The following is a 20,940-nucleotide window of genomic DNA, read 5'->3' as shown; positions in this document are numbered from 1 at the left end:
GGCACTCTCCTTACGAGTGAAAGAACAGGAGCAGGGGCCATGAGCCAAGAAAGGCAAGGACACAGTTTCTCCTGGAGTCTCTAAAAGGGACACAGCCCTGCCGGGGCCACTAGTTTAGCCTGTGAGATGCATTTTAGACTTCTCACCTCCAGAGCTGTAAAAGAATAAATCCGTGTTGCTTTAAGTCTCTAAGTTCATGATAATTTGTTACAGCAGCCACAGGAAACAAATACAGTTGCCAGTTGGCTTCATGTTCTAATGAAATATGTGATAGTATTAAAGACGTCTATTTAAAAAAATATTTAATTCACTTCCACAAATACTTCTGAGCCACTGTTCTGTACCAGGCACCAGAGATGAAAACACAAACAGACAAGAGTCCATCCTCAGAAGGCCACTGTCTTATTTCCATGAGATTTGAGCTGCATCTTTAAGCTTAATAAGGACCTCACCGGGGTGAGAAGGGCAGTGGATGGTTCAAAGAACCGTCAAATAAGCATGAGCAAAGGCACAGAGGTAAGAGAGTGTCTGGAAGAACTCCCGGTCATCCTGTGTGTATCCCGTGGCGCAGAGGCCACAGGTGGCTGCCTGGAGGTGGTGCAGCAGTCCAGAATTGGTCTTCGGAGCTCCTTGTGCCCCACCTTCTGGCCCTTTCTCTGAACCTTCCAAACTTTGTATATGGCATGCGACCCCATCCAACATGTTTTAAAAAGTTCCTCCTGGTGGAACAAAAGGGTCAAGAAGCGAGATGCTGGGGGTTACTGCAATGGTCCAATTGAGGCCAAAGAAGGTGCATAGCTAAGTTAGTGTTGTGAGAACAGGGACGAGACAGATGGGAAATAGGGACTGAAAGGACAGCTGGCAGGACTGACAGTGTGGAGAGGAAGCAAGAATAACTCCAGAGCCCCTCCAGGGTAACCAAGCGCCCACTCATCACTGGGGTGGGGAGGGGCAGGGACTTGGTGAGGGACGCTGATGAGCTCCAGGGACGATCACTGACCTGGGAGGCAGCTAAGTCTAGGGAGCTGATGGGAGCGGGGAGGAGAAGAGGCAAAACAAGGCCCGGACCACGAGGAAGAAAGGCATTTCAAGGCCCAGTTGAGGCCAAGGGTCCAACGAAAGGGTGGAGAAAGAGTTTGGGGAGGGGGAGAGCTCAGGACAGGCTGGTTCTGAAGACATCAAAGAAAGGGCATTTTAGGAGAAGGCTCCAGAGCCGCAGAGGCTGATCAGCAGAAGGGCCATTTGGCCTTAGCGACAGCGAGGTCCGTGGTGACCTCCGCCTCCTGGGCCCTCTCCTTGGAGAATGGGGCTTAGGGCCCAGCATCGGGAGACCGAGGCATATAAGAGTTAAAAGAACAGAGTACATACAACTTTTTCTTTTTTCCTTAAACTTCTCATTCTGGAACTTTTCAAACATTTACAAGAGCAGAAAGGATAGTCAATGAACTCCCATGTCCCACCATCCAGGCTTCAACAACTATTAATATGCTGCCCGACTCAGCCTCGGACAGTTTTTCCTCATCAGTGTTACAATCCTAGAAGATCATGAACTCTTTGCTCACACGTAAGAGCAATTTAACATTTTCTAGAGATTTTCTGTATTCCAAGGGGGACACGAAATTGCTTTACCATACACAACCTCTCAAGCTAGAGTTTTCCTGACAGACTGTGCAAACCTGAACTGTTACCATCAGCCCAGTGCTAGTCACGTGAAGTTGGGAGGAAACAGCAGCAGGTGCCTCCCAGTGTCCCACAGCCAGCCAGGGCCTGCAGGGGCTCCGACACTGCGAGGGTGCGGGCCAGCCTGCTGCAGGGCATTGTAGGAGCCTTTACCCGCAGGGCGCTCAATGGCGCTCCCCCTCCTGCTTCTCTCCTCAGAGCTGCAGTGGCAGCTGGGCTGCAGCTCCCTGGTCCCATCTCCGAGAGCTGAGCTGGGCTCATACGGGCTTCTCCCCCCCCCCCAATGACCAGGCACCCCAGTGGCCTAGCGCCATGCACCTCTAGGCCTTGGGTCTCATCTTTTCCAATAAATTCTTCCAGATGTCTGAGCACTCTGTCTGACACTCAGCAGCAAGAACCACTTTGTCTCTTGCTCTAGCTCACTCCACTTACGATGCTGGACCAGGGACTGGTGCCCTGCTCCCCACACATGGAGCTTTGCCCCACTGATACCTTACAATCATGGGAATCACAGCACTTTAAAAAAATAAACCATGAAGTGGAAGACTGAGACTGCAGTTTTTTGCATCTCCCGTAAACTGCACCAGAAGTGAGTACCAAGAACCAACCACCTTTCACCATTTGTTCACTGAGCCCTTGTGTTTCCAACTCTTTTTGTTCCTCTCCTTTTGCTGGTCACCCTGGTAGTTATTCCGCCAGAGGGCCAGCCTCGTCCTGCCAGGGAGAAATGCCAGTGCTAAGACACCTTACACGACAGCCTCAAATTTCTTAATGACAAAGAAAAAGTACCAAAGGTTGCCTTGATTGTTCTCAGGTGAACAGCATTTTAACAACCCTGCACAGGCTGAATCCATCTTTATGGAATGAACGAACAATTCTTTATTCAAATGGGCTTTATTAAAAAATGGCCAAGACAGATCTACTCTCCCTTTCCCTAAATCTCTCCCCCGCTACTCTCTTCCGTAAACAGAATTTGCTTATGTGCTTATCCTCAAAAGGATTTCAGGAGGCGTCTCCAGACTTCCTACTGCTCACCTAGACTAACATTTTAAAGTCCCATCTATAGCAGCCTGGACAGGTGGTACCTAGGCCATTTCAGTAAGACGAAATCTCACTTACTTAATGAATCAGCCTGTTTCCCGTTGCTGGAACATTGCTGTTGAACCAGAATATACACTTTTCTAAATAATGAGCTGAAACTTGCCTCCCTGCAACTTCTGCTTGTGGGATCTGGCTTTGCTTCCTGGGGCAGCCCAGGGAGAGCTGACCTGGTGAGTAACGCTGCAGCCCGGATTTGTCTGGCAATAACCCTCCCTTCTTCTCTGTTACACTCCCTTCCATTCAGTCTGCCACCAAACCTCGGTCAGTGTCCCTGGCCACATCTCCACAATTTGATACCATCTTTCACAGAATCTGAATCTGCTCAGATCAAATACATATTATGTTTGAAGCGAGAATTTGTGAAGGCTGGCACGTGACAGGCATTTGATTAACAGTAGTTACTATAAATGTGGTTAAAAGAAGTCAAAGAAAAACCCTACTCTGAAATACTGTCTCCTTAACCAGGAGGGATTTAAAAAAGTAAAATCTTTATTGATTTTAGAGAGAGGAAGGGAGAGGGGAAGAGAAAGAGATAGAAACATCAATGATGAGAGTCATTGATCGGCTGCCTCCTGCATGCCCCCTATTGGGGATTGAGCCCGCAACCCAGGCACGTGCCCTGACTGGGAATCGAATGGCGATCTCCTGGATCCTAGGTCAATGCTCAACCGCTGAGCCACGCCCAGCCAGGCCCGGAGGGATGTTTAATAGCCATTTGCACTCTTACGAATTACATTAAGACTCACTGAAATGTATGTGGAGGCGCTTTCCTCCCAGCCTATCTTTCTGTAGGAGCTGTAAATCACATAATTGTTACTACTGCGGAGGGTGGGCCCCACCTGCAAATAGGGACAAAACAGCAGCAAAGAGATTTGATCCACGCGTCCCATTTCTAGTCCTCTATGATAAAGAGCTTTTTCTCCTCTTTGCTCCACCTGCACGGGGCCTAGGGGGAGGAATCCTGTTTAAAGATGGCCTGCTTTTCTTTGCCTAACTGCTCTTATATTCTGATAGTACTCTGAAAACCTTGTTTTGGGGGTGGGAGGAAAGAAGAGAGAGAAAAGGGGTGAGAAATGTCATCTTCGTAGATGGCCAATCCAGAAGATCTCATTCATAGCACACACGACTTTGTTTTTAATTTTACCCACGGGCATGTGCACAAGGCTCAGGCTCTAGCATGACAAACTCAACTTTCTTTTTCCTTCCTTGCAAATTTAAGAAGATGCTAAATTCATAAATTCTAAAAGGTGCATCTCAGGAACTTATCACCTGGGTCAACACATTCTCCACAGGGAACCCCTCCCTCCCCAGGCACCTCCATGGGACCACACAGGCTGTGTAAATAGCAGATCTGAAATTCTACCACCTGCAAATAGTCCAGGTGGTGTGGGCAGACCAGAATCCGTAGCCCTCTCTAAAACAGTCTTGCTGTGATCTTCAGAGCAACTGCTTCCCAGTGAAAAGACCTGAGGGTAGGACCCAGCAAACAGCTGAAAATATCCTCACCATTGGATCACACACGACTCGTTACTTCAGACAAGTTACTTTACTTGCATCCAAATGTACAGCCCTCATCTTCCAGAAGTTCCACTACCTCCAGAGGTCAAGCTCGCAAATTCTCTTTCTCGTGCCCTGGAAGGCTGGTCCTGGCAGTGCTCCCACCCAGTCTATGCCATCACTGGGCACAGAGAGCAGCTCAGCCCCAGCCAGGTGGCTTCAGTTCACCTGAGATCGACTCTAACACAAACATGTTATCTGGGCCTCTTAACTTTGCCAAGCAGTAACTCATTCTTTCAAGGAGAAAAATTTCAAAACTTTCTCCTTCCATCAAAAGTGGGGAGGGGTGAAGGGATTAAGAAGTACAAATTGGCAGTTACAAAACAGTCACACGGATGTAAAGCACAGCACAGGGAATATAGTCAATAATGTTGTAATTACTGCGTCTGGTGCCAGGTGGGTAGGGAAATACCCAGGGGAACACTTTGTAAAGTATATGACAGTCTAACCACTATGCTGCGCACCTGAAACGAATACAAAATAATATTGAATGTAAACTGTAATTGAGAAATAAAAAAATATGAACAAATGGAGCTTTTAAGTGACAGAGCTATGGAATAGGAGAGCTTAAAGCCTCCACTCAGCGACATGGGCAGGTGGACATTCAGAGCCCTGAAAACACAGTCTGAGGTATAAAACTGCCTTTCGTGTCAGAGTTATATCCTTTCCACAGTTTGCTCTTCTAGATGTGGGAAGGGAGGAGAGGAACTCCATATATTTTAGCTCATAATCGAATTGGAAATTGAGCCAGTCCTTCTTGGCTATTAGCCTAGAGCCCAACCTCACCAATAAAACTCTAGAGAATACATAAGTAACAGAAGCAATTGTTCATATTAATTCTTCAAGAAGCAGGAAAAGCCCCCTTACACAACATGGCACATAACCTAAACATTTCTATCACATTTACTCCCTAGCATGCCAATGAGACTTTTCTCAGCCGTCAGTGAAAGTGACCGAGTCCCTTATTCAGCTGCCCATCACCTTCCCCAAACAGGGCCAAACGAAAGAGGATTAGCGACCCAGACGCAATTCCACACTCTGTTTTAAAAGTACGACACACAACGATGACGACAAAAGGTTAAACAAAATAAAGTTTTGCCTTCCAAAGACACGGACAGCTGTGACGATGGCAATATGGCATAAAGACAGCGAGTGAGCTTGGCCAGACACTGAAGACACCAGGACGGGGGAGAGTGAAAATCGGACGGTTACCTCTCTCTGAATCCGGGAAGGCATGAGGAAACAGAGCAGAAAACAGCACGTTAGCGTTCACACGGCATCCGGCAAATAAAACCCCCCGTGGGCAGCAGCTCTGGGCGCTGGTCCCATCTCAGTCCCCGGCTCTGCTGCAATCAGTAACCTTTCGGTGCTTATTTTAGCTGAACTCTTACACAGAAGTGTGTATTTTGAGCCATGTTACGATGAAGCCAAGAGCTGCCAGCTGAGTTTACAGGCAACATATCAGCCGGGGGAGGTAACTGAGCTTAAAATATCACAGTCAAGTGCAGGAAACTGTTTGCAGTAAACACTGGCAGGGCACTTAGCGTCTATTCCAGCTCCACCTGCTCCCAAAGAAAAACATATGGGAACAATGACATGGCAACAGCCTTACCTGTTCTACTAACACCCCTAAAATTCTATTAATACAGCTATGACATTATAATCGAAGTACTTTCACTGAAGTGCAGCATGAAAGGGCAACAGGACAGCAGGGAGCGGAGACAGAGCAGGTCAGGGCAGAGGCGGGAAGTGGGAAGGCCAGTGAATGAAAGCTCAAGGGTGAGGAAACAGATGTGCAGGGAAGGGAGGAGCTGAAAGAGGAGAGATGCTGAGAGCAATTTGAAGCCACTCTGAGTTCCATTCCCAGAGCTGCCCTGAGCTGCCAGGGTCACCCTAATGAAGTCACTTAACCTCCTGACCCAGCGTGCTCACCATCCCCTTCTGGTCTTGTCACAGCCAATTGACAGAGTATGAGAGCAGAGTCTCCAAGTCAGTCACATGGGTGCATTATACATAAAGCAACTGGACCACAGAGGCGATGGCACTGGGTGACATGGAGGCAAGGAAGAATCCTGCTTTTTCAGGCACTCTGCAGCCAGGGTCATGGAGCAGCCAGCAGAACCCTGCAGCTATGAAAGCTGAAATCCTGGTGTGAAACAGCACGATCGCCTGGCAGTGAGCCACAGTCATTAGGTGGAAAGGCAGAGCTGTACATCCCAATAGCGCACAACCACGGCACATTATTAAGTAGGGAATCCAAACAGGCAAACAATCCAAGTCGCAGTTATCTGGGCTCATATGAAAAGCAGCAAAGTTCAAGTGTGTAACATAACACATGCATAGTAAAAAGTCTGGAACAACATAACACCCAGACTGTCGACTGTTTGTTATCTGCAGGGGGGACTATGAAGGAGTTTAATATATTTGTTTGAATAGTACACAATAGGCACATGTGACTTGTAATACAAATAGGTAAATATCTACCTCAACATTTGAGGGAAACCATTGTGATGTGTATGCCCCAAGGCACAGGTAACGACACTGTAACTTATACGATTAAACAGTCACACTCCCAACAACCACCCTTTACTGAGCTCTGGCTCTGTGTTGCCCTAACAGCTATCTGATAAGGCCAATATTACTGTCCTCACTGACAAAAAAGGAGACAAGTTCAGAGAGGTTGAGGAACTTGATGAAGGTCCACAGCTATTGCATGGCGAACTCAGAGTTTGATGGTGATTCTGCAGGACTCTAATTCTGGTCTTTTTGGAATATACTTATGATGGGTACCTCATACTTCTTCACAGTCCTGCAGAACCAGTTTATGGTTTGTTCCCCAAATGACACAGAAAGTTGCTATACACAAGTGTTCAAGACAGGGGCAAAGGGTTTAGTAAAGAACCTGGGGTTTTAGATAAGTGGGGAGCCTCCCTTTCTTTCCTTGGCCTGTGAAATTTTGAAGGGGAGAAGGTGGTTGAAAATTCCCAAGAGAGGCGCTTTAGGCTGAGTAAGTATACAGAGCTGTGTTCAAATCCTGCTGGTAGCCATGCTCCCCCCCCCCCCCCGTATGTTATTTACCTTCCCCCTTTCCCAGGCTCCCCTCTAGGTGTCGGGTGCATTGTTAGATGGTGTGTCCCTTGGAACCTGCTTCCTTGTCAGTGAAAAAAGGTTAAGGACACCTGGCTCAGGGCAGTCATGAGAATTAAATTAAATGAGATGGTGTGCGTAAGAGAGTCCCTGGCACGTAGCAAAGTGCAAAAACTGCATCATTAGTTATCAATTATCACTCAGTCATCGGATGGTTTCATGTCTCAGCTGGGTTGTGCTGGGCAGCATTTGAGATGAAATGACTCCCATGGAAGGGAGGTCACCTGGAGAAGAGTTTGGGGCCCTCTCCTTGGATTTGCTGGGTACCACTGACCACAGGAAGAGGGGAAGTCACCTCCCACTCATGTCCCCTCTGCTCCGCGTTGGCCCCATTATCAAAGTTAATCTTTGGAGGCAATTCAGACCATCAGTAAAGGATCCAAAGACCTGGGATTTGAGTCTAATGCTTAGTAAACATTAGTCACCTTCCCTTGAGTCTTGGATTTCTCACCTCAGATTAGATGGTCAGGGAACTGCGTAGTGCTCAGATTTTTATCAGAAATGCTTTCACTCTTACTACAAAGAAGAATGAGCAGGTAGCACTTCCTTGACTAGATTTTGGTATATACCAAATGCTTTTAATTTTTTATTCTGAATAAAAAGCTTATGCCTAGTGTATGGCAAAAATATTGCCCAATAATCTTAAATCCAGAGACCTGAGAATATAACCTGCTTCTTTTGTGTATATTATTGGAGCCTTGGCTATTTTAAATCAGACTCGTTACTAGCCATTCACTTACGGAAACAACACTGATATGTAGCCGCTGTGTTTTTTCCCTGAGGGCCAAACTTGGAGTCACAGTGGCAGCTGCTCCACCCATTTTGATGCCTTATAAATTTGCCGGGGGTAAAACATCAGCCCAAAGCCAGGCCTCTGCCTGACACACAACATTCTGAGCGAGGAGAGCGCTAACTTTGGTCAGCACACGCTCACTCCCTTCTCGCTGTACAAGACGCCAGTGGGAAGAATGAAACCCCAGCACGAACTCCCCGCCAGCCGCACACCCACGGCTGCCTGAGCACCATGCTCTCCACAGCTGTTTCTTGGGAAAATGAATGTGGGAGTAACTGGCATTGTTTTCATTAAAATAAACCTGAAATAACAGAACTACTTGGCATGTGTAACTGGGCATCCAAATGAATAGGAAATTCCTCCAAACAAACAGCACACCAGAATGACAATGTCTGGTCTGGCTTTTTGAGAGAGGGTGCATCTCCTAACCCCAGCACAGCCACCTACTTCGCATGCAGCACACAACCACGCAGCCGGCTACTTTCCGCACACTGCGCACGGAAATCAGGCCAGCCAGAGCACTGCTCACTCCATTTTCGCAGATCTCTCTGCTTCGGGCTGTTTTGATGCTTGTCTTTCACCACCAGGGGTCTTTTGGGCTCCAGCACAGGCCAGCAGTCTCCTCATGACAACCAAGTAAAACCTATAAAACTTGATGTTATGAAAACTCACACGCCAACTCCTGAACCTAAGTTTATTTTTCCCCCCAGCCTCAAATGTTTATTTTTTTTTGGTCCCTGGCGTTGATTAGCTGTTTGCCCTTAGCCTCTGTATTCCTCAGTTTTCTCATCTCTAAAATGGGAATAACAGTGGTACTCACTTCCTAAGAATGCTTTGAGGATGACTCTTTTAATTTCCATAAGGCTCTCATATGATGTATGTGCTAACCAGTGTGGTAACCAACTGGGGTGAGAAGGGGGAGGTATGCCAACAAGAAGGTTCCCAACATGTTTTGGATCATGGAACTTTTTGGAATCTGAAATGGGCACAGGCCCACAATTTTATGCACACTCTTCGATGGGTGGGGGTGAAGGTTCAGCAATCCCTGAAACGCATTCACAGGCCTCTTTAGCATCCACCATCCACATCCTGCAGGGGAAAGTCCTCTGACCTGAACTGAATTCTGATTTTATGCAAATTTACCATCTGGTGTCTGGCGAGTTTCAGAATATTCAGCGTTGGGAAAAGGTCTGTCCTTCCCAGGACCCCACGGTTGGGACAGAAACACCCATCTCTGACCAAGTGTGCCCCTTACTTTCCCACCTCCCTGCTCCTGCTCCTGCTTGTGCCCCCAGCTCAATGCTGCCGGGATCTGTAAGGGGAGTTACAGTCTCAACAGAACTAAGTGTGAAGCTGAGGACCTAAAGCAGTATAAGGTTATTGAAATTCAAGGCACATTCTTCTAAACAAAGGGCTTTCTCATGCCACTGGAGAGAAGACACAATAGTTACCAGTCAGCTTACTAATGAGGGAAAAAAAGATATTTGAGAGCAAACAGGAAGAATTTTTTTTGAAAAAAATCCATCTTTGAAGAAAGCACAAATTAACGAGTGTCTGCTCTCATCTGTTTTGTATTACAGTTAAAAAACAACAATCTTGCTTCTCTGAATATCTGAGCAAAAGAATACACGCATGACTTATATTTAGTTCTCAAGTGAGAAATAACGCATGCTGTTACGATTTCACGGTGTAAAGTTTCGGGCATAATCAAAGGATAAAATTATGTAAATTTTACCTGAATTATAGAACCATGGGCTGGATTCCTTCGTGAAAGTTGAGAATGTAAAACAAAAACTACTTGATAAGCAGGAGGCTCCTATCTGACAAGGTATAGGAATGTGTGAATACTTAAAGACTGATACAGGGAGGGAAGATGACAGCTCTCCATGCTGGGAAAGTGGATTCCATGCAAGAAGTGCCATGAGGACACAGACCACAGGCAAGGTACAAACAAGACTCCTGGTTAAAACCACAGTGAGCCTGTGGATGAATTCTCTTCAACTCCATGCCCCAGCCACGTGGAGGGCCTCTTGTGGGCAAGGCACATTCTTAAATCAGTTTCTGTATTTTCAAGAGCCTTTAGGGACTGTCACGATATAGCCAATCCCCATTTCTTTGTGCAGATAGAGGGCACACTAGTGTAGATGTCACAAAAAGCCATTTGGCCTTCATTTAAATTTTGTAAGCTTCCATCTAGATAAAATTATTCCTGACATTAGATAGGACAAGGGTCTCAAGGTCTGGGAGGTTCTTACTAAATGCCATTCTTGCTAAATGCTAAAACGTAGCACAGTATTTTGCTCATGCAGCTGCAGCTGCAACCCAATGAGCTTAACCTGAACTATAACCAGAACTGCAACTGGATGAGACTAGGCACCTGCAAAGAAGAAATCAACGTGTAATTAACTGAACAGTGAACAGAAGCAATGGCTAAGCCTCCCTCCATGGGGCGGAAGAACTTTGGACCTGTAAGTAAATACAACTACCAAAGGACAACCAGACAACCACACAACCATGTTCTTGAACAGAACACCCCAAGCAGCAAACCCTTTGCGTTTGGTAACACTGATACTCTATAAACTCAACAATACCTAAACAAAAATGGATATTAACACTAGGATGACTGATTGCTAATTACAAATAGCAATAGCAGCTCCCATTTATTGAACCTGCTAACAGCCAGACTTTGTTTTTGGCATACATTATATGGCCTCACCACACAGTAACCCTGCAGAGGAAGTATTTCATGACTCTCATGTTACAAACAAGGAATCTAAGTTGAGGCAATTTAAATTAACTTGCTCAAACCCCCACAACTAGAAAGTGGTGGATCCACAAGTGGAACACAATGGCCAATCTCTTCACCAGTTTAGGTGCTTTTGGGGCACCTGGCACCTAAACCGGCCTCCCTCCCAGTTAACGGGATCCTCAGAACCCCACCCCAAGATGAGGAAAGGGGGCCTTGGCTCTCTGCTCTTGTCTCTGTCCCTACTGGATTTTTGGTTCCACCACTGCTGGACCTGGTGGCAAAAATTAAGTGCTGTGTTTGGTCTGAATAACTTTCCCAGACAAAGGCTGAGGCGTTTTCCTCCTTTACACAGCAGCCTCTTACCCTGCTGCTCCCCTGCTTATGACCCCCCTGAAACATCCCACCTGCCTCTCTGACTTCACTTTGTCTGACCCATGCCTGCCGGGCTCCAGCCACACTTGGATCCTTTTGTTCTCCAAGTTGTACACAAGCCTGTTTCTGCCCTAGAGCCGCTGTGCTCTCCACTCCTGCTGCCTGGATCACTTATTTCCTCATGTCTTCCACGGAGGGCTCCTCCTTATGGTCATTAGCCCTAAAAGAACCCTCTGGACCACCCCGACACTCACCGCCATGTAAAACTACCCTGCTTATTTGTTTACTGTCTGTCCTTCCTTCTCCCTGTGAGCCCTGAGAAAGAAGGCACCTAGTGAGCAGGGCTCCTGGTGGCTAACTGGGCTCAAGTTTTTTAAAAAATAGAGTCCAGCAGCCATTTCTATACAAGGGCCTCTCACGCAAGCTGCACGTCACAGAGAAGCCTGCGCTGACCTGCCTGCACTGTGTCTCTGTCACGCGAGCCTGCCCCTATAGAGGGGCTCCCGGAATCCTGCTGCAGCCAATGGGACTGAGGCTTTCCCATCCCGTTGGAGCTGTGCAGCACTGACCAATCAGAGAAGCTCCATTCTGACCAATCAGGAAAGTGTCTTTTGGACCAACCAAACTACGAGGACTTACAGTCCTTATTTGCATGAGGGCTGACCAATCCGGGACCAGAGGCGGGGCTTTCTGTTTATATAAGCCAGCTCCCCGGGGATTAGGGAGCCTTTCCCGGGCTGGGTTGAAATACCTTCTGTGCCCTCCAGAGCAGACCAGCCCTGTCTAGCAGGAGAGGCCCTGCCCGGGAGCTGCCTGCCCCAGGGCTGCCTCCCAGCCGGGCTGTGTCACAATTGAGCTGCTTTGCACTGACGGAAGTTTCCTTCTTCGCTGCACTCCAAATCAGAGATTTCTGTGGGCCCTGAATTGGTGTCAACAACCATCGGTTGACAGCCCCCCGCCTTGCAAAGTCCTTGTGAGCAGGAACCTTTCATCCTTGTTCAATCACCGCTGCCCGGTTCGTAGTAGGTACGCATTAAATATTTTTGAAAGACTGAATAAATAAGTAAATAGGGTCAACTAAGGACTTTCCCCTATATACTTAACCAACCTGGTAAGAACCTAAGGGAACAATGCCCTGAACAAAAGGGAGTTGGCTGGATTTTGTTCTCCTGCTACTATTCATCACAGACATCACTTTAGAAGGACTTTAGTTCATACTCCATTTTCATGTCATCTGAAACAATGTTAATAAAACACATATTTCATCTGAATGGGCAGCAGGCGAGCTCGGAAAAGATTATTAATCTCTTGTGAGTCTATCTGAAAGCAAAGCAAAATCTATCCTCTGATCATCTCCAGCAGCAACAATAATCTTGTTTCCAGAGCCCTGAACTAGATTCCTTCTTCAGAACATTTGTCTAAATGAAAAACAGCCCTTCTGCTTCTAAAGAAATCAATATATAAATTTCCCTTGTACGCTGATTCTATCAAGATTTACCAACCCCCCCAGATAATTCTAATTGTCCTTGAAGAGAAATAAACCTTTGTGTATCATTTAGGGAAAAGAACCCAGACAACCTGTTCCCATACCTGCTAAGGCAGAGAGGTGGGAAGAGCTGGCACCAGAGGATCCCTGTGCCGGCGACAGGTACCAAGCTACCTTAGCAGGAGTTAGCTTCTTGATACAGGTTGAAAGAAGACACCTTTCCTATTCAGTAAGGTTCCTTTTTTATGCAGCTAGTCTCTCTGTTTTAGAATCTTTTTTTCTTTTCCATCAAATGTGATATTTAAAAAAACCAAAAACCACTATCCCATCATGGTACTGAGTTTACCTTCCTTTTATTGTCCACATTTGTTCATATTTGATAAATATACCATCTTGAAGAAGCTCAAGTGTGAGCTTGGGATGTCTGAATAATGATTTGCCACAGAAATACCTCAAACAGCCCAACCTTCTCCAGAAATTCTCTCTGGAGTCTGGTTTTCAGAACACCACAAAGCTGGCCCAAGGCGACAGAGCCTTCTTACTTCCAAAGGACAAGGTCCCTATTTCAGTTGTCACTGTGGGTTCCATTCAGGTGCTTTAAATCAGGGGTTGCAAACTATGGCCCCCAAATCACAAAGCAACTACCCCCTGCCTGTTTTTATAAATAAAGTGTCACTGGAACACAGCCACATATTCTGTCGCTGCTTTTGTGCTACACTAACAGAGTTGAGTAGTTGCAACAGAGACCATTCAGCCCAAAAGCCCAAAATATTTAAAATCTGCACTTTTACAGAAAAAGTGCCGAACCTGATTAGATGACAACCTGACTCAGGCGTGCAACATACAATGTGGACAAAAACTGAGATTAGGACCAGTTAAATAATTTGTGAAAAAACTGAGATTAGGACCAGTTAAATAATTTGTGAAGTCTAGTGCAGAAGACCCCATGTGGAAAAATTAAGGATTTCAAGATGGTAACAGCAGAGCATTAAAACAAGTGTGCATTACACCTGTGTGACTGGCTGAGACGCTGGAATAGTCTTTGTAATAGTTGACAAATTCCAGGGCCAGCTAGAAACTATTGCACCCAGATGCAGGAATAAGAGCTCCCTTCCAATCTGTATCTTCTTTAGAACCAAAAAACTTCCTGCTCAACTGAAATTTCACATGGACATCAAAAGAAGAACCAGAATTCAGATGGAGCTCTGCCCCAGTTCATTTATTTCATGAAGGTCATTAGCAGGCTATAACTCTTCTTAGAATGCTTAGTGGGGGGGAAGGGGAGAAAAATAAAAAACAAGTCACACTAGACTCCTTGAAAACAGCATTTTCATGTAACCTGGCAAACACATGCATGCTTTGACATGAGAGAATCAGGCCAAATCAGCCCCAGTTGTCAACTGTGCTCTGTCAGCTGCTTTTCCTCTACCATAATTATTTTAACTGTCATAATTTATTCATCCCCAGTCACTTCTGCCCCTTCTCATCTGCTTACGGAATATTTTCTGCATCAACATACACATATTTTTTGCAAAACCAAACCAAAATTGGTTTCAGAAGCAATCCTTCAAGTGCACAAATCTGAAGATAGAAGGACGACACCAAAAATCCTATCAGGAACCAAATATTTCATTTCTCTACATTAAGATACAAGGAAATGGCTTTTCTAGCTCACGAAGTGCTCACTGAATTTCCAGCAAAGTTACTAAGGAATTTTACTCTTTCCAATTTGAAATACATATGGAACAAGTTTTATTTATGACAGAGTATCAGCTGCTGGAGCCACGTAGGATGTTGCACATGAAATAAATAACTTCAAATGCAATTGTCAACAGTTTCTTATAAAAGTAGGAGCAAAGGTAGAATTATTCTGTATGGATTAAAGCTTAAACCTATCTTCTTTCTTACTTTGATCCTTTAGTTTTATGACAGAACAAAGAAAATGCTCAAAGGTCGAATAATCAGTTGAGAAAGATAGGGCAGGGGAGGGTGAAAATGTCTTAGAAAAATGGCCAAATGCAGAGCATCCATTGGATATGTCACCTCATCCACACTGGACAATAAAACAAAATGAAATCAAGGTCTTGATACAACATAAATTGAAAATTAGTTGTTCCACTGCGTAGCTGTCCTTATACAGTCATTATTTCTATTACTATGTACTTCTAAAAGAGAGAAACAGTACACCTGAAACTCCAGGTACGGTCCTAGATTCTCCCGCTTCCTGCACCTTCTACGCTCAGTCCTGCCCGTTCAATCTCCACCACCGGCTTCTCTCCATTGCCTCGGCCACGACTTTGATCTTTCCTGGACCAGGACTTGCGAACTGGTCCCCCAGCTTCTGCCTCTGCTCCTGGCATCCATTGCCCTTAACAGCATTCATTGAGATCTTTTTAATGAAATAAATCAGATCATAACACTCCCTAGGACACTACCCTTCAAAAGCTTCTCATGGCTTTAACAAGAAAACCCAAACCGTCCACCGTAGACAAAAAGTCGGATCTTGTCCGCACCTACCGCCTCTTCCCGGAGCACACCACTGGCCTCCTTCCTCCTGGCTCCCGCCGCGCTGCCTCCTTTCAGATCCTGGAACACGCGAAGTGCTCCTCCTCCTCAGGCCTTCCTACTTGCTCCCCACATGCCTGGCTTCTTCTCAACCTCCAGGCTCAGCTCAGGTGTCACCTCCTAGGATGGGCTGCCTCTTGGTGGCCCCTGTTCCCACTGAGCTACTCTTTGTTGCACTGTGCTGTTGACTGTCTCCATGGCATGTATCCTAATCTGTATCATCTTGCTTCTGAATTGTTTTTCTGGCTTCTCTTCCGCCTTTTTTAAAAAAAGTCCTCACCCGAGGATATTTTTTGCATTGCTTTTCAGAGAGGAGAAAGAGAGAGAGAGAGAGAAATGGATTGGTTGCCTCCTGCACGTGCCCTGACCAGGGGCCGGGGATTGAGCCTGCAAATGAGGTACTAGAATCGAACCCGGGACCCTAACAGTCTGGGGGCCGACACTCTAACCACCAAGGCAAACCGGCTAGGGCCTGCCTCTTTGAATCTTGTCTATCTCATTCCCTCACATATCTCACAAGATGTCCGACATATAGATGTTCCATATTTACTGAACAGCAAATTCATCTACAGATTATTAATATCGAGTATACGTAATGGTCATAGTTAAACCCTATAAATAGAAAATAAAATATTTTACCTATATTCATTCATCTGCTCATTCAACAATTCAATTATTTATAGAGGGCATCCCATGCCAGGTAGTATGTTAGGACCAGAGAAATCCACAGGTCTAAGAATTTCTCAAAAATGTTATATTCATAAGTGTTTAAAATAGGCACTTAGAAAAAAACAAGTGACACTACTATTTAGTATGCTTTCATGTGACTCTAGGGATTTGCTGAGAAGTCTGAAAACCCAGACTAGTACAAAATTATGTGACATCACTATACTCCCTAAAACCCACAAAAAGTTGAGAGAGAGTAAATTGGGTTTTCCACCTGTGTTCCAGGTCTCTAAACCTAGGAGTCACCTCTTCACACTTGGGAGACTGTAGACAGATGTAAAGCTTTGCTCAGTCAGTGGTTCAGAATGAAATTCATCTCCCCGAGGGGTTGTTCAAGATGAAAGCTATTGAGGTGAGACTAAGAGACTGCATGACTGACAGCTTTTGAAACAGACTGGAATTATCACATCCATATACAATGCCACTGTTCAAACTCTCAGAACTCCGCTTCTGGTCCCAGACTCTTTTGAGAGGTATCCCTGATCAAGGTTAGCAGGTTCAAGAAGACAATTCCAGTGCGCAGTGATCCGCTGACCTGACTAATACCTCCACTCTTGGAGGGAGGTGTCCTCGGCACACCCGTTTGCACCTACAGCTCTGGGCCCAGCTGATCTCCAGGGCAGCGGCCAGCAGCAACATCCTTTTGGCTCCTTAGTGTCATCCACACCTTTCAGAGGACCTGAAATAGGCCCTATGCCAGCACAGTGTAAGTTCCAAGAAAGCAGGAAGGTACCTGTTGCATTTATCATTTAATTGTTATTGCCAATACCCGGCACATAATGGGTGTTTACTGTTAAATAAGTTATTCCCATTGCTCAAAAGCTAGGACCTGCTAGCATAACAAAAGAATTCATAAATACACCAGTTGTCAGAAAGGTGGGGTTCAGAAACCAGAACACAGACCATGCCTTCACTCTGAGCCTCGCTCACCTTGCCAAGAACAACTGCCCCTTCTTCAACAATAACGGCTGATGCTTTGTGGAAAGTCGTTCCCCTTTTAAGCCCTTTATTCACATTTCATCTTGGACAACACAGGCACTCACAGTCTATAGTTTAAAAAATTATAGACAAAATTGACAAATACAGCTTTAGGGCTGCTTTCCTCACAGTATGTTCTGCCACTAACTTCTTAAGACACCTGAAAACTCCTTTTACAAAGCAAGTAGCAGCTAAAAGGCAGAAGCAAGGAGCTGAACTTTAGGGAGAAAACCTACAAACTGCTTCTGCGTCAGAAGCAAGCCTGGAGAAGAGACTGACTGCTCACAGGTCTAAGAAAACCAAAACAAGGTGAGGAAGGCAGGCAGGGCCGACCTTTCATGATGCAAGTCAGAGCCAGGCTACAGCTGCAGTTAAAGAAAGAAAAAAAAGAGGAATAGATTGCCTCCTCTGCCTTCGCCTTCGCCCACCCAGGGCGATAATGAAGATTCACAGCCAACACATTAATTAGGGAATCCACACACATGCCTGGTTATAATATTGGTACAGGAAGCAGCTAATAGATAGGAAAGGCACATGCTCCCTGAGAATCCAATAAAGTGTTGTATGCAATATTTAAATTACATTTTTCTTTAAAACACAAAGCCCTTTTTTAATGCCAAGAGCAAGCACGTGATAAGTTGGCTTCTTTTCTACATTTTGGGAATCTGAGACATTTTCTCACATAGACGTCAAACCAATATTCTAAATCATATAATAAAAGTTATTTGAAAATGCAGGCTTTCTACACCAAAGCCTATTGCTTTTAACACAAAAACTGGACTACCCAGATCCTGCGATCATTTCTCACTCCTGATAGACAAGAAAACATCAGTGTGATTCACCAGCGGGCCCGTGCGATAAACGCGCTCCCGCGCCCCGGCCGCAGCACCGGCGGGGCAGCGCCGCCCAGGGCCGGGGCGGCCGTCGGAGCCGCCCCACGGATAGCTTCCCGCGGGGGCCGGCATCACAGCCCCTCCCCTCCCCCATTCCACACACCCGTCCTTCCCGCCGCAGGCAGAGGGACCCCTCCTCAGCCCTCCCGCCGCCCCGACCATGCGCCCCTCTAGGCGCGGACTCCGGGAGGCGGGGGCCGCCTTTGTCCCGCGGGTCTCCCGCCGCCTCACCCCCGCACGCACCTGCAGACAAAGGCGCTCGGCCCCCTCGCACCTTCCTCGCCTGGGCCGCCCGGGCTGGGCGGGGATGGCGCCCCCGGAGCGGGGACGAGGCCGGGTGCGGGCACCAACTAGCCTGGAGCTGCCGCGCACCCCAGCAGCGCTCACAGCGCGCTCCGCGGCTCTCAAGTTGGAGCGAGTGGCGTCCGCGCCTCCCAGCGTCCGGCCCCCGCCCGCTGGGCTCCCCGCCCCCGCCCCGCCCCGCCCCGCCTCGCTCCCCGGACCCCCGCCCGCTGCACTCCCACGCTCCCCGGCCCCGCCCCGCCTCGCTCCCCTGACCCCCCTGCCCCGCACCCCACCCGCCGCGCTCCCAGCCCCCCGCCCCGCCCAGGGCGAGCAGGGACGCGGGTGGAACACCCCCGCCTCCAACATACCCCGTTCTGTAACGAACGTTTCCCGTCCTCGCCTCCCAGGCCCTGGGAGGTTCATCCTAATCCCACCGAACCTCTTTAGAAAGTGGGTGTCCCTGGCCTGGGTTTCTGGTGTCTACTATGGTCGTGCCAGACCCGTGAGGGCCGGAGGTGAGAGACGGGGGAGGGACGGTACTCAACCCCGGGCCAGCAAGTCCCCGCGATGCCACCGCAAAGCAGAAGCAAACTGTACTTTGACCAATCAGGCAGCCAGTTTTGAACTGAGCCGAGAGGTATTTCTCAGATTCCCTGCCAATGTACACGCCAGTTTACACGAAGCCCTTAAGAGTTCACCCCTACACACCCGTCCCATAACCGCTTCCCTTAAGGCACTTTTCCTTTACTGCTGCCTGGAGCCAAGATGACACTGGCATCCCAACACTGTCATCTGCAGCTGAGAACTCCTGTACCTGGAAGCAGGAAAGTGTCCAGTTGGCGAAGTGACAGCATTTTAAATAAGAGTGCTGGCCAGCCATTGGCCAAAATAGAGTTTCAAAGGAAAATCCAAGGTCTCTGATTATATTGTGTGTGTGTACTGAAAGTATTTCCTCTTTCTAATTGTTTCTGGGTGAGAATGCATTATTTTTGATTGAGCATTTAACAAAGTGAAGCAGGCAGGGGACATCAGTCATGCTTTCTGCCATATTCAAAGTCCCATACACTCCTTTTATAGGGAAACAAAATATGAAACATACATGGAAAATCAAGGGTGTAGTAACTAGGAGGTTTTGTCTGGGTTTAGTGAAACACATCACAGGTGTACTGTAAACTCTTTTTTTTTATATATATCTTCATTGATTTCAGAGAGAGGAAAGGAGAGGGAGAGAGAGAGAGATAGAAACATCAATGAGGAGAGAGTCATTGATCAAGCCCACAACCCGGGCATGTGCCCTGACCGGGAATCAAACTCCGATCGCCCGGATCCCAGGTTGACGCTCAACCGCTGAGCCACGCCCGGCCGGGCTGTAAACTCTTTTTAATGTTCATGTTTTAACCCTGGCCAGTTTGGTTCAGTGGATAGAGTATCGGCCTGCGGACTGAAAGGTCCCAGGTTCGATTAGGGCCAAGGGTGCGTCCCTCAGTTGCAGGCTCGATCCCTGGCCCCCGCTGGGACAGGTGCAGGAGGCAACCATCGATGTCTCTCTCACATTGATGTTTCTCTTTCTCTCTCTCTCTCTTCCACTCTCTCTGAAAAGCAATGGAAAAAACATCCTCAGGTAAGGATTAAAAAAAAAAAAAAGTTCATGTTTTAAAAGAGGATTAGACATCTATTCATTTGTTCAACACTTAGTAAGCTCTGTCTAACAATTTTATATTAGGCTTTTCTGGTTAGTGGTTGTCTTTCAAAGGGGGCAATGATTTAATTCGTGGTGTGTCTGAATCTATGACCAGTAATATTGCAGCTCTTTAGAAGAGCTGTTTACAGTGAACTGCTCTGGCAACCACAGCTGTTTGGAACGCAGCCTGAACTGGAAGTGGGGTGGTGGGTTTGAGGCTTGGGGATCAGCAGCCAGAACAAGTCTGGAGGCATGAACCGATTTCACTGTTACACCTATCACCCCTCAGAGGCTGCCCTTCCTTTCTTACACATAATTCTAGTCAGTTGTCTGATTCTCCATCTGCAGCAGAGTAGAAGCAACAAATCAGGTGGGGCTGCCAGGTGCCCATAGGTGACAGCCCAATGTGACAGCTGAGGGTCTGCAGCAGGGCAATCTTGCCTTTTTTTTTTTTTAAATATATCTTTATTGATTTCAGAGAGAGGAAAGGAGAGGGATAGAGAGATAGAAATATCAATGATGAGAGTCAATGATCGGCTACCTGCCTCCTGCATGCCCCTGACTGGGGATGGAGCCCCTAACCCCGGGCATGTGCCCTGACCAGGAATCGAACCCCAATAGGATTGCCCGGATTCTAGGTCACCGCTCAACCGCTGAGCCACGCCCGGCCGGGCAGGGCAATCTTGCTTGACAAGTCTCACCAACTCTCCCTCTGGCTGCTCTCTCAAACTTGTCCTGCCCCCCAACCCCCCCCAGCTTCACTGCCACCACCCTAGTTCTAGCTGCCATATTTGAGATGGTTGCGTGATCTTCTAACAGTCACCCTGTTTCTGCTCTTGTCACAGACTGGCTAGTCTCACAGCCGCATGTGTCCCTTGAAAAACACAAATCACAGATCTGAGCAGCTATGCTCCTGCTTTAAAACTC

General features: G+C 47.0%; 1 protein-coding gene across 10 annotated transcripts in view; it reads right to left on the bottom strand.

Moving 5' to 3' along the window:
• Window positions 1-20,940, bottom strand: part of APBB2 (amyloid beta precursor protein binding family B member 2) — a 301,532-nt gene that overhangs the window by 16,818 nt on the left and 263,774 nt on the right. The window contains exon 1 of one of the 10 annotated variants that reach the window (XM_087827714.1): window positions 18,291-18,336. The exons of the other annotated variants lie outside the window; for them this stretch is intronic. The gene's annotated coding sequence lies outside the window, so the exon portion shown is untranslated. Of the gene's footprint in view, window positions 1-18,290; window positions 18,337-20,940 lie in introns of those variants that run through there. 10 annotated transcript variants of the gene reach the window in all.

This window comes from Miniopterus natalensis, chromosome 1, assembly GCF_054644295.1.
Source record: "Miniopterus natalensis isolate mMinNat1 chromosome 1, mMinNat1.hap1, whole genome shotgun sequence".
Lineage (NCBI taxonomy): Eukaryota > Metazoa > Chordata > Mammalia > Chiroptera > Miniopteridae > Miniopterus > Miniopterus natalensis.
This window is presented reverse-complemented; position numbering and strand designations above follow the sequence as displayed.